General features: G+C 41.7%; 1 protein-coding gene across 3 annotated transcripts in view; it reads left to right on the plus strand.

The window, feature by feature from the left end:
- The window catches only part of TSC22D2 (TSC22 domain family member 2), a 48,125-nt gene that overhangs the window by 18,437 nt on the left and 15,122 nt on the right, over nucleotides 1-14,566 (plus strand). The window contains exon 2 of one of the 3 annotated variants that reach the window (XR_008628487.1): nucleotides 6,821-6,977. The exons of the other annotated variants lie outside the window; for them this stretch is intronic. The gene's annotated coding sequence lies outside the window, so the exon portion shown is untranslated. The remainder of the gene's footprint in view (nucleotides 1-6,820; nucleotides 6,978-14,566) is intronic. 3 annotated transcript variants of the gene reach the window in all.

The following is a 14,566-nucleotide window of genomic DNA, read 5'->3' on the forward strand; positions in this document are numbered from 1 at the left end:
TCTGCCATAGGGCCCTTGTAGTCAATCCCCAGCTCAGTGGCCAGATTTTTTTTTTTTTCTTTTTGGATCACTCCTGGCTCTGCACTCAGAAATTACTCCTCGAGGTGCTCAGGGGACCATATGGGATGCTGGGAATTGAATCCGGTCGGCCGCATGCAAGGCAAACGCCCTACCCGCTGTGCTATCACTCCAGCTCCAGGAAATTTCTGAGTGACACCAAAATCTCTCCTCCTCACCCTCCGTCCCGTCCCTCTCCCTCCCTCAAAATGAAAATCTATTGGAAAACAATCATATCTTAAGAGGCAATTTAGTGGTGATCCCAAATAGAGAAACCAGTAAGATTGGCCTTAATATGAAAGTTAGGGGCTCACTGTCATCACAGGGTTGAAAGCGGTAACTTTTAAATTAAGTTGTTTTGTGCCTTTCCCATACAGCGCTGATCCGGATTAGTCAAGATCTCACGTTCAGGTTCAGTTGGAACCTAACAGGTGGAGAGAAATTGGTAGTGTGTAGATCAGGAGCTGAGACAGGGAGTGTTCCAGGCAGAGGAAGTTCCATGTGCTGCTGTGAAATACAGGGTATGTATGGTAAGACTAGGTCACTTCAGTTCGTGTGCTAGACATTTGAAGGCTATGGAGAAGTGTGTTAATGAGGGCGGGAAATGTTAACCTAAATCTGAATTAGCCAAGGGAGACCAGGATGGATGGTTCTTAAAAAGTAGCAATTACCCAGTTTTGCAACTGATAGGTGCGGCATCGAGCAGCCTGCTTTGACTCGGATGCGTCAGATGTCAGTCGTTGCCTTCATCAGGGAAGGGTGTGCTGTGAGGAAGCCTTAAGGAAGGAATGATTGGGGGATGGGAAAAGGGTGCCGCAGCTATTCTTGTTAGCGATCTTGGTCTCAGAAGTTGAAGAGCTAGTGGAAAATCACAGTAGAAATATGCAGGACACAGCTGGATCTTGACAGAAGTTAAAGCGGGAAGATCTGAAACAGTTGTTTTCAGATTTAAGAAAGCTGAGGGAAAGGGGACCGGAGAGATGGTACAGAGGGTAGGGCACTCCCGTGCGTGCTGCCAACCCGGGTTCAATCCCAGTAACCCATATGGTCCCTGGAGCCCGAGTCTAGAGCCGGACATGAGCCCCGAGCACACCCCGGAGTGACCTAAAAATCAAAAAATAAAAAGCAGATAAGAAAGCTGAGGGGAGCAGAGCAGGGCTGTGAGGGTATTTTGCAGTCCACTTGCATTTTGGAAGCAGGAGAAACTGATGATGAAGTGGTTCAGAATTAGAAGATTCTGTGAATATTATTTCCTAACCAAATGGAAGGGGGACATATTTGAATATCAGTTTAAAGATTTTAAGTTTAGTGAAATAATTTTAGGTTGAGAGAATATTCTTTTTTTTTCCCCTTTTTGGGTCACACCAGGGATTACTCCTGGTGGTGCTCAGGGGACCCTATGGGATGCTGGGAATCGAACCTGGGTTGGCCACATGCAAGGCAAATGCCCTACCCGCTGTGCTATTGCTCCAGCCTCGAGAGAATATTCTTCTAATAGTGCAAGACATAATAACAGAGCTCCAGTAATCTTGCCAGAATTCAACATTTGTAAATGTTTTGTTGTTACTGCATTGTTTTCTTTCCATATTAGCAGCCAGTTTGGAGTAAGTTGCAAAAAGAGTTGAATCCAAAAATACTTGAGCATATGTTTTCTAAGAGGACTGAACACTGTAATTACCATCAGTGTCAAATAATAGTTCACAGTCGTATTTTACCTGTTGTCCTAAGAATGTCCTTATAAGTGAGCATTTTTATCTGATCCAAGAGGCAGTGCATTACCTTACACCTAATCTTTTCTTCTTCCCGGTACACATAAATTAGTACTGTGCTTTTCTTGGTATCCTGTATGATCCATTCAAAGTTTAAATGATCACCAAAACGTGGGCAGGCTGATGTTCTGGATCAGCTTGCGGGGAAAATGGATTTGCCTAGCTAGTCTGTTTAGGAGGCGGTAAGTGAGAGACCAGCGGGTAGGACGCCTGAAATTCAGCTGAAACTGCTCCTGGAACTGGAGAAATTTGATCAAATTTTGGAGGAGGTGGGGAAGTAAAGGCTAGACGAGAGTATATAGATGATTGTGTGGGTGCCTCCCTGAGAAATGGATTCTGAAATGCTTTCTGTACTGTGATTGTTATCCTTCGGACGTAAGTTGATTTTAATGATTTTGAGTTGGAAAAAAGTGTGATTTAGGACATTTTAACTTACTACTTAGGTTTACAAGTTATGTAATGGCTAGCCTCTTAGTTCACCCTGCTAGTTGTCGGAAAGTACTCGTCTGCTGCCAGATTTTTAACCATCGATCTTTTTCTCTCCTGGGTTGAAGTGGTGAGTTAGTGGATCCTGCCTGTGTTTTGTCTCCCTTCTTCCCTCACGCTAGCTGAAATTGGCCATTGGACTCTAAAGTGCTCTGACGTAGCACTTCCTGCCAGACCTCGGAATTGATGAGGAGAAAGTGTCCATTGCTTCCTCCTTTAACTCACGCCACCTTTTTTAGTTAGAAATCAGCACAGCCTGTTCAGAGAGGTCTTGGTAATTATTTTCAGGGTGAAATTTTAGAGAAAGTCAAAACGGATGAAATGGTGGAGTACAGTCTTTATTTTATATCGATAATCTTTGTGTATCGCACTGCTATTATTGATTGTACTTCTTTCCACCGAATAGATTTTTGAATAGAATAGAATAAAAAAATTCAGCGTGCTAAGGCACGTATTGTTTCCCTATCAAATCCAGGCTCTTGCTGGGACAAGGACTTTCAAGGAAAAAAACACCTACTGAACTTGGCTGGATTGGGGAGGAAATTTAAATATAGCCTGATCCATTGAACGAAAACAAGCATAGCATTAAGCTTTTATTTTGTTTTTTAATTCTAGTCCTCCACCATTTAAAAATGTAAACTCCCACCTCTTCAGTGTATTTACGACTGCATATAGTTGGCTGACCTTAGAAAGAGTGTGTGGGATTATTTTCTAAGATTTGGGTTGGTAAATAACTGGAAAAAAAGACTGTAGTTGACATTATTTGTTCAGTAGGGGTTTCTGTTTTAAATTAGTATTGCAGTTCATGTTAATGCTTTTGCTGTACAGTTTTGTGTGCCTCAATTCACTGCCGGTGCTGGTGGCTGTTTTAGGTACCTTAGCTCACCTACAGTTGGCTACTGCGGTTGGGTTCAGTTGCATTCTACTAAACGGTTTTCCTATTTGACAAAAATGAAACAAATGGTTGTTGGAAATGGTACTCATTGGTAGGTAGCTTCAGGAAACAGCATTTTTATGCCACTTTGTTTCCTGGTTGTTTTCAAATCCTGAGGATCTTTTGGTTTTAAATACTAAAAAGATTCAGGAGATTTTGGTTTTGAGATAGTATTAGCTTATAAAACTATATTTTGATTACAGTTTTGCCCATCCCAAGCCCCTTGGCAGTGCCCACCTTCCTCTTCACGAATCCCAGATCTGTAGTCAGTCACAGTGCAAGATTTCTTCAATTTCAGATGTGATATTTGGCCCAGAAATAGTGATGGATGCAGTCTGTGTGCTGAGAGCCAAGAGTACATGCGTGGCATCAGAATACCAAGACAGAGACAGAAGTGAGACAGACCCGTCCCTCCACAGTGACCATTTACCATTGATCTGAAACTGCCCCTGTTTAGTCTCAGCAGCTGTCTCTATTTCAGATATTGCTGACTTGTCTAGAAAATGTTGCTAAATATATGAGTACGTGTCTGGGATGGTTATAACATTTTGTAGATATTGTAATATATATATTATTTTCTCTTGGGGCCACACCCTGCTGATGCTCTCGGTAGTACTCCTGGCTCTGCACTCAGGATTGCTCCTTGTGATACACAGGGAACCGTATGGAAGGCTAGAGATCAAACCCAGGTCAGCCAAGCGCAAAGCAAACCTGCTGTACTACACTCCGGCCCCAATATCTTAATTTTTTTTAACTCGTTACATTTACTGTGTTAGCTGTTACTAAAAGTCCAGAGTGACATAGACAACTCAGAGAACAAAGCCAGCATATATGTGAATATGTAACTGACTTTTGCCTACTTAAAAAATTTTCATATTCTTCAACCATCAATTTTAATTTAAGTTCTCTATGGGGCCAGGGAGATGGTATTGGGGAAGGCATTGGCCGTTCATGTGGCCAGCCTGGCTTTCATCCCCAGTGCTCCCTTGAGCACCACCAGGTATGGTCAAATAAGAAACCTTTAGTGAATAAGGACTATAAATTATTTATAAGTGACCAGTCTGTTAAAATCCTGATGCCTATTCTGTGAGCTACTTTTCAGGGCTAGGGGTCTCCCCCGCAGTGCCCAGGGAGCTACTGGGGCCACCCCTCTCGTGTGTTACAGGACATGCTAAAACTTTGAGAGCTATATCGTTTCTCTCTTCCACCAAAAGCTGTTTGATAACAATGTACAGCACATGAAATAATCTCTTATTAAATTGGTTACAGTTAAACATTGTCTCTTCTGTTCTCTTTAGTCCTGCTCAGCCCCAGACGCAGATTTCTTGTCATTGTATGTGTTTTGTGTTGTGTGTGTGTGTGTGTATGTGTGTGAGTGAATTTCCTGAAACATTGTCCTTCTGGTGTTTTCACTCTAGTCATTACTTCTGAAATAAGTGGGTTTTCCTCCCATAATTTATTGGGGCATACAGGATTGCGCCCTTTGCCCGTTTCCTCTGTTCAAAAACAAGCATCTCTGGCCTTTCAAGAAGTGAACACTGGCCTAGTCTGCCCAGGCTTCTCAAAACAGTGCCGCATGAGTCTTGTCAGGAAATGGGGCTTACATTTGAAATTGAGATTTGTTGTCAAATTGAACAGTAAGCACCGTTTATTCAAATAGCAGGTTCCATTAGGAACGCTACGAGGTTTGAGTTTGCAAGTAAAGACTGCATTTTTTAAGAAATCCTGTTTTTAAAATTACAACCGGTTATATCTTTGTTTCACATACAGATCATTTCAGTTACCCAATTTTAGATTTTTTTAAATAATTTTCTCTTACATGTTGGAATTCAGTGATTGAAACTGTCACCCCTGTATTTGTAGTATAAGGTGTTGAAAGTACATGCTCAGGGGAATTGGGTATAGATTTTTTTTTCATATATCCTGCTCTGTAAGTCCTAAATTTGCCATATAGTTGTAGAATGTGCTCACCTTTCAAAGCTTTACTGTTTTACAGTAAAATCAGCTTTATGTGGCTGATTTACTTTTATCTCCCAAAGGCTTTCCAGACAGTTGTCGTGGTGGGGCAGCCTATCGGCAGGCCCTGTGAGAACGGGTCAGGTATTCTGCCCTTTGAATGGCCACCTCATCAAGCCCCGACGGGCAGATGGCTAGCATTGCAGAATGTGTATTTCAGGAAGCATTTACCAAAAATATGGCTGAGTATCCTCTTGGGACATGTCCCGCAAGAAAGCGAATCCTCAAAATAGCATTTACAAAAATTACATTAGTATTTTGGTTGGTAGGAGACAAAGGAGCATTTGAAACATTTCTAAAACATTTTGAGACTAAGTTGATGAAATAATCACAACTATAAACAGTTTTTGTTCTCATAATTATAGATTTTTGCCTTCACCAGGTGATTACATTATAAAGCTTGTTTTGACAAGACAGTAAAGTTGTGTGGTTTTATTGAAGTCAAATGTGTCGTGAGATTACATTTGGAAAGGTTATATTTGTAAGTTGGAAAAATCCTACTGGTTGTTTAGGTTGTGTGGAACGCTTCTCAGAGACCATGTGTAGTAGAACAGTCGCAGTAACTGTTCTACTACAGTTAGGCCGGGTCAGGCCCTCCCTCCTCCATGAGGGCCGAGGGTCTCTGAGACGGCGACAGGACTTTCTTCACAATGCTGTCTTTTCCTTTCCTGTAGCTTCCCACACACTGATCTTCAGTAACGGCTCTTTCTCTCTCCCTCCTTCGGGTTCCATTATGATATTTCATTTAGGGGCAGATTTAGAGGGAAGTTGGCCATAAGTGAGTGAATCACCTTTTCTGTGGGTTACTTGAAACTAGATGAGCCTTTTTACCAAACAGTATTTTTATATATATATATATATATCTGTTTCCTTTGGAAATTAAAATAGATGCCCAGTTAAAAGTTTCCTTGTAAAAAAATTAAGTTTGATATTACATTTTTCATGGATTTTTTTTTTACCTTTATGAAATCTTTCCCAGTTTTCTTCTGTACCCATATACAGATAATTACTTCTGAATAGGAAACTTCGTTGTGCCTATTATATGAAACATATAAAATCTCTTTCTTTTCATCATGTCCAATTTTTAAATTGGGGGTGATAGATATAGACTAGGATTTAAGTACAAAAGTTAGATGCTGTCCTGAACATTTAAATGATCAGTATAAATTACTACTGATCCAGCCAATTGTGCTGTAATTCCAGAAACTTCCATGTGATTGTGAACAAAACAGTAGCCCGCAGTGCCATTCTCTAGGACTACAAAGTTGGGTAGAGCAGTTTTTGGTGTTAAATCATAATTTCTGGATCATGATCTTATACCCTTAATTGGTTCCATTTCTGCTTGACTCTTTTGCTAACAAGTATTCCGACAGCCTGAAAGTCCATGTTGAAGTTAAAAGTTTGAAGTATTCAGGTCAAATATGAAATTATTTTACTTAAAAAAAATACTTAAGTACAAAATATCAGTTGTGTAATCATGGTAAAAGATAAACTTTGCTATAAAAGATTTTTAAAGGCTATTTGATTAAAACACTTATTTACTTAAACTCTTTGCTAGAATTTTTTTTAGAATTCAGCATCGGAGGAGGAATGAGACATAATATTGATCGAAAGCCGAGAGTGTAAAGGTTGTGATGCCCTCACATGGTTGGAGGGTTATTCTAGCTTCTAAGGACTGATGTTGTCCACAAGAGTTCTCATCAGGTCATAAATTGGTAAGACTTAATGGATTAGATTTTATGTATTATACCTGATGTTATTGTATTGAGATGAATATTTATGAACAAAATGAGCACATTGTATAACAGTATAGTATTTCAGTATAAGTTAAAACTTTGGGATTTTAAATACTTGGAGTATGTAATCCTTTCAAAGTCTCATGAGGCTGAAAGCCTTCTCTTTGCAGTGGTGTTTAATAAATAGCTAAAAAAAAAAATGTGGCATCCTGTATTCTAGTGAGCTCATTTAAATATTGCTGTTGCACCAGCTGTAGGTGCTGTCCATACAGTTAGGAGCCCCAAATACTTCGAAGTTAGCCCAGGCGGTATTTGAAAAATATTAGTCTTTTTTTTAAAAAAAAAACCTTACATCACTCTCCATGAAATATAATTAAGTTTATTGCACTGCTTTGGAGATTTTAATTTTTTTAGACATTTTCTTCTAGCAGTCTCTAAATCCAGAATTTTTTCTCAATTTTATGTTGAGAACATCTAATATAGCAGTAGTAAATGAAAGCATACTGGAAGTCGAAAAACATTTTTGTATGTCCTGAAAATTAAAGAGCATTTCCTTTCAGAATTATATTTTGCTTTAAGAAAAAAAAAAATGTGTACCTTATTTTGCTTTGTTTTACACAGCTGTATTTTGTAGGGAGATTCTTGGACTAACACAGTATAGATCGGGATGACCTTAAATCTCCAATCTAAAGAGCGTCATAGATTGCAGAGGACACAAAAGAACCTGAGTTACGTTTTATGTCCAACATTGTAGAAATGGTATTTCATTAAAGTGTGTTGCCCATCTTTCGAGTCTGGCAAAGGTTAATTGAGAGTGTCATCTGAAACAGGCTACCGTATTCAGTCTTAATCAGGCATGTTACTCTCTCACCTAAACACAGACACACATACTCACACACTCTCTTTCGAATACCCTTCCAAATGATAAAATATCCTATGACTCTGTTCATAACAGCCTACAGACTTACGTGTCTTCCACAGTAATGGGGAAGCAGTGGTGCTGTATACAGATTAGCGACAGTTGCTTCTTACACTTTCCTCATTCCCTCCCCCTCGTTTTCTGCAGTAAGTGTACGTATCTGCCGCAGTGGGGTATTCCCCATTTACTCGGGAGTCAGTCGCTGGGCCTCTGGCTGGTGTCTGAAGGACACGGAGACAAGTCCTTGTGGCGGAATGTTCTGGAGCACATTGCCCGTGGGGCGCTCAGTGGGCAGCGGTCGGCGGAAGTGCCTGCTGGCCAGAGGAGACCCTCCCATCCCGGGCTCTCCGCAGAGGAGCAGCGGTCACTGTGTGGCAGGCACTGTATTAGAGGATTTTTAGCGTGTTGTCATTTCATTTTCACCAAGGCCGTGTAGACTCCCGCAGTACCCCCAGTTTATAAGGAAATGGCAAGTTTAGTGCCTCCCTCATTCAGCTGTTGTGGCAGAACTAGGTTCAGATCGGGCTTTCTGACTGGAAACTGGCTTCTCCGTTGATAGACGTGTACAGAATGACCTGGGAAACTGGAGGAGCAGCAGAAAGGAAAAATTTACAAAAAGATAAAACTCGAAATTTGATTTCCTTTGAATTGAAATAATAGTAGGTCAGCTCTGATTTTTTAAAAAAGCCATCTTTTAAAGCACTTGACAAAATAAATGTAAATTGCTTACTATCTATTAAATATTGCTTTAGAAAATAATCTATTCAAGTGTAATGTTTATGTATAAGCAAAGAGCTGGAGGCAGCATCTTTCCAGCATGTACCGTTCCCAGGTAACCATAAAGGGTTTCATTGCTTAGTGGGGTTTATGAGTGGGGAACGCGGGCCGGAATCTTGAAAAGCTGCTCAGCTGTTTGGTGTAGGAGGATTAGTCACAGGTGAAACCCCACTACTTAGTGCTGCATCAGCTTCCCATTTTCCCTTAATTACGAATAATTGGATTGAGAAATCTCTTCTAGGGTCTGGAGAGAGAGAGAGAGAGTACCACGGCTAAGGTGCTTGTCTTGGATCTCGATACAGCATATGGCCCCCTGAGTACAGCCAGGAGTAAGCCCTGGGTATTCCCAGTTGTGTTCCCAAAAAATATCCCTTATATTTGCTTATGTGTAAAGCAGATTCATACATTGGTAAATTTTCCCCCTTAAGTTTAGAAGTTTATTCAGCATTCATGAAGCAAAGTTTATTTCTGGGACAATTTTTCAGGATCTCTCTTTAAATCAAGCACCTGCTTAGCACATTCTTTTTGTTTTGTTCTCAGATGCTCTCTACATCTAAGACAGAACCTTTCCTATTTTTAAGTATTTGTAATAAATTTCTATCTAATGTGAATTGAAGTACGGTTTAAAATTAAGCCTTCAGCAATAGTACTGCTTAAGAGTAAAGTAAATCAGTGAGACTTTATATACCTTTTGTGTTCATGTAGATACTCATGTAAACCAAAATAGTCTCCAAATCAGGTATAAAAATTTACTCAGGACCAGACTAAAAATGTAGACGGGCTGGAGAGAGTTCAAGGGTTAGTACAAGGGTTACCACCCTCCTTGATGCAGGGGCCAGAGAGATAGTACAAGGGTTACCACCGGGGTTGGATCCTGGCAGTGTGGACGGTTCTGGGGCATCGCCAGGAGGGACTCCTGAGCAGCCAGTGGCAGGTTTTCTTTAAGAAGTCTCCTTTTAGGTACTTTGTGTTCCTTTCTGTTTCTCCAGTTGTAGTGTAATTGCCATTTCGGCTTCGGAAAGTTTGGTGGATACAGTAAGGACAGCCACGCTTTGTCTGAGACCAGGACACTGTTGGGGTCTAGGTTCCCTTCAGACTTGGCATAGGTACGTGGATTTAATAGTCGCAGTACATCATATTTCGTGTGTCGAATTTTTGAGCGGATAACTTGGTGTCGGGCCCGATGCCTCCAGGTGTCCTGCTTCTCAGGCTCTTGGTAGGCTTTGCCTTTTCCGGTGGTGTCCAGGGATGCTTTCTGGCCCTCTGAGAGTCTTCGTAGCTAACTTGGGGTCTCACCTGCGTGCTGCTGAAAGTGCCCCATCTCCTTCCTTAGTTACCACAGTAAGTTCAGATTTCCATGACCTCAGAGCCAGTGAATCCCAAAGTCCTCCGGGCCTACCTCCTGCCGCTTCTGCCTTTCCCTCTCTTTTATTCCCATTCAGGGCATCATTCTTCCTTTTGTTTTGATCAAGGTGCTTTATTCTTTTAGTGACTTTTCTAATATCTCTACTTACTCTTTTTACTTGGAATATTTTTATATGTGTGTCCTTTTCTTCACCTGCTGTGGCACTTCCTCTACGAAAGTCTTTTTGACCTTAGGTCTTGAATATGTGCCTTCAGAACACCTTTGAAAATCTTGCCCTGTCTTAGGGCACTTTATTACACTTCTGAGTTATCTGTTTCCTACACCAAGCTATAAAATCATAACTCTAGAGTTGTGTCTATTTGTTCATTGTATACCTCGCATCTGATACTGAGCACAAGTGCATTAGAGTCCCCTTGGAATGGGACCTCATAACTGTACCCGAAAGAATGTTAGAATCATCGGATGCAGCTAAGACAAAAGAGCAAACAGTCCCCTGATTCCTAATTTGGTGTCCTTGTGTAGTTTGGATACTTCTCTTTTGGCCAATTCGCCATACTAATACGAACGTAGAGTTAACACATTATATATTTGCTATGTGCCAGGCACTAAAAATTATCTCAGAGAATTCCCAGCACCTTTTTAAATTTCGAACCTTTGGAGAGACTAATGGGTAAAATCATAGTGTACAGGTGTCCAAGCTGGGGTTCAAACCTGGGGGGCTAGTACTGAAAGGCCTAGAAAAGAGATTAAATGGAGGGTCCAGAGCCATAGAACAGCGGGCGAGTCAGGTGCTTGCCTTGCACACTGCCAACCCACGTTCAGTCCCTGGCACCCCGTCTCGATCCCTGAGCCCCACCAGGAGTGAACCTGAGTGCAGAAGCAGGCTCCAGCCTGAGCACGGCCGGGCGTGGTCCTAAAAACAACAAAAAAGGCGGTGATGGATTTGAGTTGAATTCCTGACGATGACTTCAGAATCAAAATTCAGTCATCCAGTATCACCTCTGAATTTATTTTCTGAGTCAAAAATTCTGAGTTGGAGCGGAAGGGAATTTAATGATCTTTTGTTTCTCTACCGTTCGTGTCATACTTGAATCAGGTCTGCTCTGCAGCTTCTGACTTGTCATCTGACCTCTGGGACACTTCCAGGACGGTTTGTCATGGCATCCTGGTCATCTGTCTTGATTCATTCCCTCCTAACCTTTCTTAAACTGCTCCTATTTGCCAGAAAATGCAAACTGTGAAGTGGGAAATCAGATGCTTGCCATCTCTGAAAGCATTTATTTATATAGATTTCATTCTTAAAATATGTAAGCTCTGTGCATGATGTGTGGACATTCCGAGTTGAGAAGAATCTCCAGCTGTTTTTTCACAGCTGCCATCAGCCACAGTACGGGTTGCGCTTGAGAGTTGCCAGTTGTCGGTAGTGCCAACAGTTCTAAACTTCTTTCTCAAAAGTGGGAAAGGGGACTTTGCTAACAGTTTGCAGATCAGAGATGTTTGCCAGGTCCCAGTCACTGGCTAACGATGGTGCGAGGGTTTCCTGGGACTCCCTTTATATGTGCTTTGATCGGGACCTGATGTAATAGGACCGACAGGAACCGAAGTTCCTTCAGACTCCTAGCTCTAACAGCTTGTTCCGAAAGACGCTTCAAGGTGTGCTGGGGGGTGTGCCTCGGCAGTAAAGCACTTGCCCGTCAGTTTCCTGCTGGTGAATGCACTTCGAGGCTTGTCTTTACCTAATTGACAACACAAGCCTCCCGCCGCAGAGTAGCCCTTGTCTCCCCGAGGTCGTGTCCAGCACAGCTGCTGCACAGGCAGAATTCGGGAATCCTGAGGACCTCCCGCTTCATCGCTCGCTCCCTGCTTGGGTCGACGGCAGTAGAGAGACAGGGCCACTCTTCACCTTCACTAAGCCCGATGGCCAGGAGCATCACTCCCCGAAAAAGGTTTATTGGCTTTTCACTTGTGTGCTCTTTGTCGGGGAGTAAAATTTCTCAGAAATGCTCCTTTGTACAGAGGACAACAGTTAGCTTGTCGTTTCTTGGTATTAGTTATACCTACATAAATTCATGCTGAACTTGTAGAATACAGTTAAGTAATATTTTACATAATCTAGATTTTATTCCATCTTTTTTAGTTTGTTTGTTTCCTTTTACTCCGGAGGGAGAGTCGTTTGGTTTTTGTTTTGCTGCTGTTCTCACGGGTCGCACCTGGCGTTGCTTGGGCGCGCAGGACCCTGCCTGGTGGGGCGTGCTAGGGCCTCGCCGTGCCGGGGCTGGAGCCTAGGGCCGCACGCCTGGAACAGCACCCGGGCCACATCCCCAGCCTTCCCAAACATGTGGTGGTGTCACACAAAGGCTCCTGAGATGGGCACGGTTTCTGCTGTGAAGGTTTTTGTTTCAAAGGAGAGTCAATGAAGATAGCAGACCCTAGCACAGAAGTCAGAGTCCGAAATGTGGGTAAGACCCCCCACTGCTGGTGACAGTCTTTAGACTAAATTGATTTTCTTAAACAAATTTGACTCATGGAAAAGTCTTGAATTCATCTGAAAAGGTTTTACACAGCTATATGTATAAACGATTGTAAGTTCTGTCACCATATCTGTATTACAGAATTTGATTTCTTAGAAGAGTTGGACTCTTTGGGTTTTAAATTATGCTACAAAAGATTTACCTGGAATTGCTCTGGCTGCTCAATTACCTTGAATCAAGATAAATGCACCTGAGATGTATCTGTTTGAGGTAAATACATTTTAGAATAATTGTGCTGGAGTTAAAACCTCACAGCCGCTTAGATTTTATTATAGTACTTTAAACTTGGTTTTTTCCTTATTGTCCAACATAGAATTCCATTTTTTAATTAGGTAATTCAAAAGTAATGATTTTCAGCTAGAATAATCGGTGGTTTAGAAACAAAGCAGCACTTTACCTCCCACCGCTTTGATTTGTATTAGTAATAGTGTTGAAATTTCAGAGGAAGGCACAGACACATTTTTTGTTAAATACTTTTTTGGAAATGGTTGGGTCAGTTAAAATAAATCAGTTCAATCACAGTGTGACTTTTGGGGGAAACATCCATAGAAAATTGGGATTATTTTTATTCCAGTGAAATGTAGGGAACATAATTTTTTTTAAAAAAAAAAAAACCTTATTCATTTTAATCCTTAAGAATGCCATGCTTAATAAATACTGTTAGAAATTTAAATCTCAGTATCAAGTGAGAGCATTGTGTTAGCTTTTATTTTTGTATTAAATCTTTATATTTAAATTACTGAGTACAAAAATATCAAGCAAATGTGAGAGACAGTAAGGATTGTTTCATGTGTGGAGTTCACACATGCAGGCTGGTTTTTAATGATCACAGTGGGTTTCTATTTGTAACTCACTGTTTTAGTGATAATTGGAGATACGTTGAGATAAGTCTAAAAATTGTCAGGGCCCAAGCTGATCAAATCATTGAAACAGTCGTTTTGTTTTGTGTTTTTTTTTTTTAATTTTTTTTTTTTTTTTAGGATTTACTATAATAGACTATCTCCTGATCCTCACAGCAGCCCTTTGGAGAAGGGAGATGCACACCCTAATCATGACCCGACCCTAGAGATGAGAAACCTGGTTTCACTGTTAGACAGAATCACCTCACTAATAAGAGGTGGGGTTGGGGTTTAAACCCATGTGTCTAATTTTGAAAGCCTATGCTCTTAATGGCTGCTTTATTATATTATTCTTCGAAAATTCCGCCTTTGCTCAGACCAACTGAGTGAAGTATCACAGAGCAGCATCAAGGCAACTGATGGTAAAAACCGAACTGGCTTTCCAGGACACGTTCAGTGTCTTCTGATTGGTGACGTGAGCAGTTTAACTCTTTACTCAAACCCAAGTCATTCTATATTTTTTAAATATCCCAAATGCAAAACAGTTATTGACTAAAAGTTTAAAAAAAAAAATTATACCCATACCTCCACCACCCAGTTGGATTTTTCTCTCCGTGTCATGTGGTGTGGCGGCCAGTTAAGTGGGACGTGCAGTCTCTGGGACGTGCAGCTTGACTGGGAAGGGACATAGCTGACACCTGGCACAAAAACAGGGGTTCGGGCAAATCATCCTCTTGACTGCCTCATGTCACTTCACCAGGTCAGATTTCCTTAGAATTCTTCCATAAAGCGGTTTTTAAATTTCTTACCTTCAGGACAGGGACTCACAGGTGAAATGATGAGCTGTAGGATGAACACAGTTGTCCCCGTGCTCTTCGCTGGTGTTGCCGCGCCAGGGGATAGTAGTCTCAGGTAGGTGGGAGTGAGGGAATTGAGGGGCTGCTGGGTGGGGCGTGTGCCTTCTGCGCATGCCCTGTGGGCTCGGTGCCCTGCCTGGCCAGGAAAGAGGAAAGGGTGAAGGCTACAGCCCAGCTCACCCCGACCTCCAGGGGTGGGGGGCGGGGGGCCATAAAGGGCAAGTGGGGGCCAGTCAGTGAAGGGAAGGGCGCTTCCCACCCTCCGTCACGGCGCCGCCC

This window comes from Sorex araneus, chromosome 2 (assembly GCF_027595985.1).
Source record: "Sorex araneus isolate mSorAra2 chromosome 2, mSorAra2.pri, whole genome shotgun sequence".
Classification (NCBI taxonomy): domain Eukaryota; kingdom Metazoa; phylum Chordata; class Mammalia; order Eulipotyphla; family Soricidae; genus Sorex; species Sorex araneus.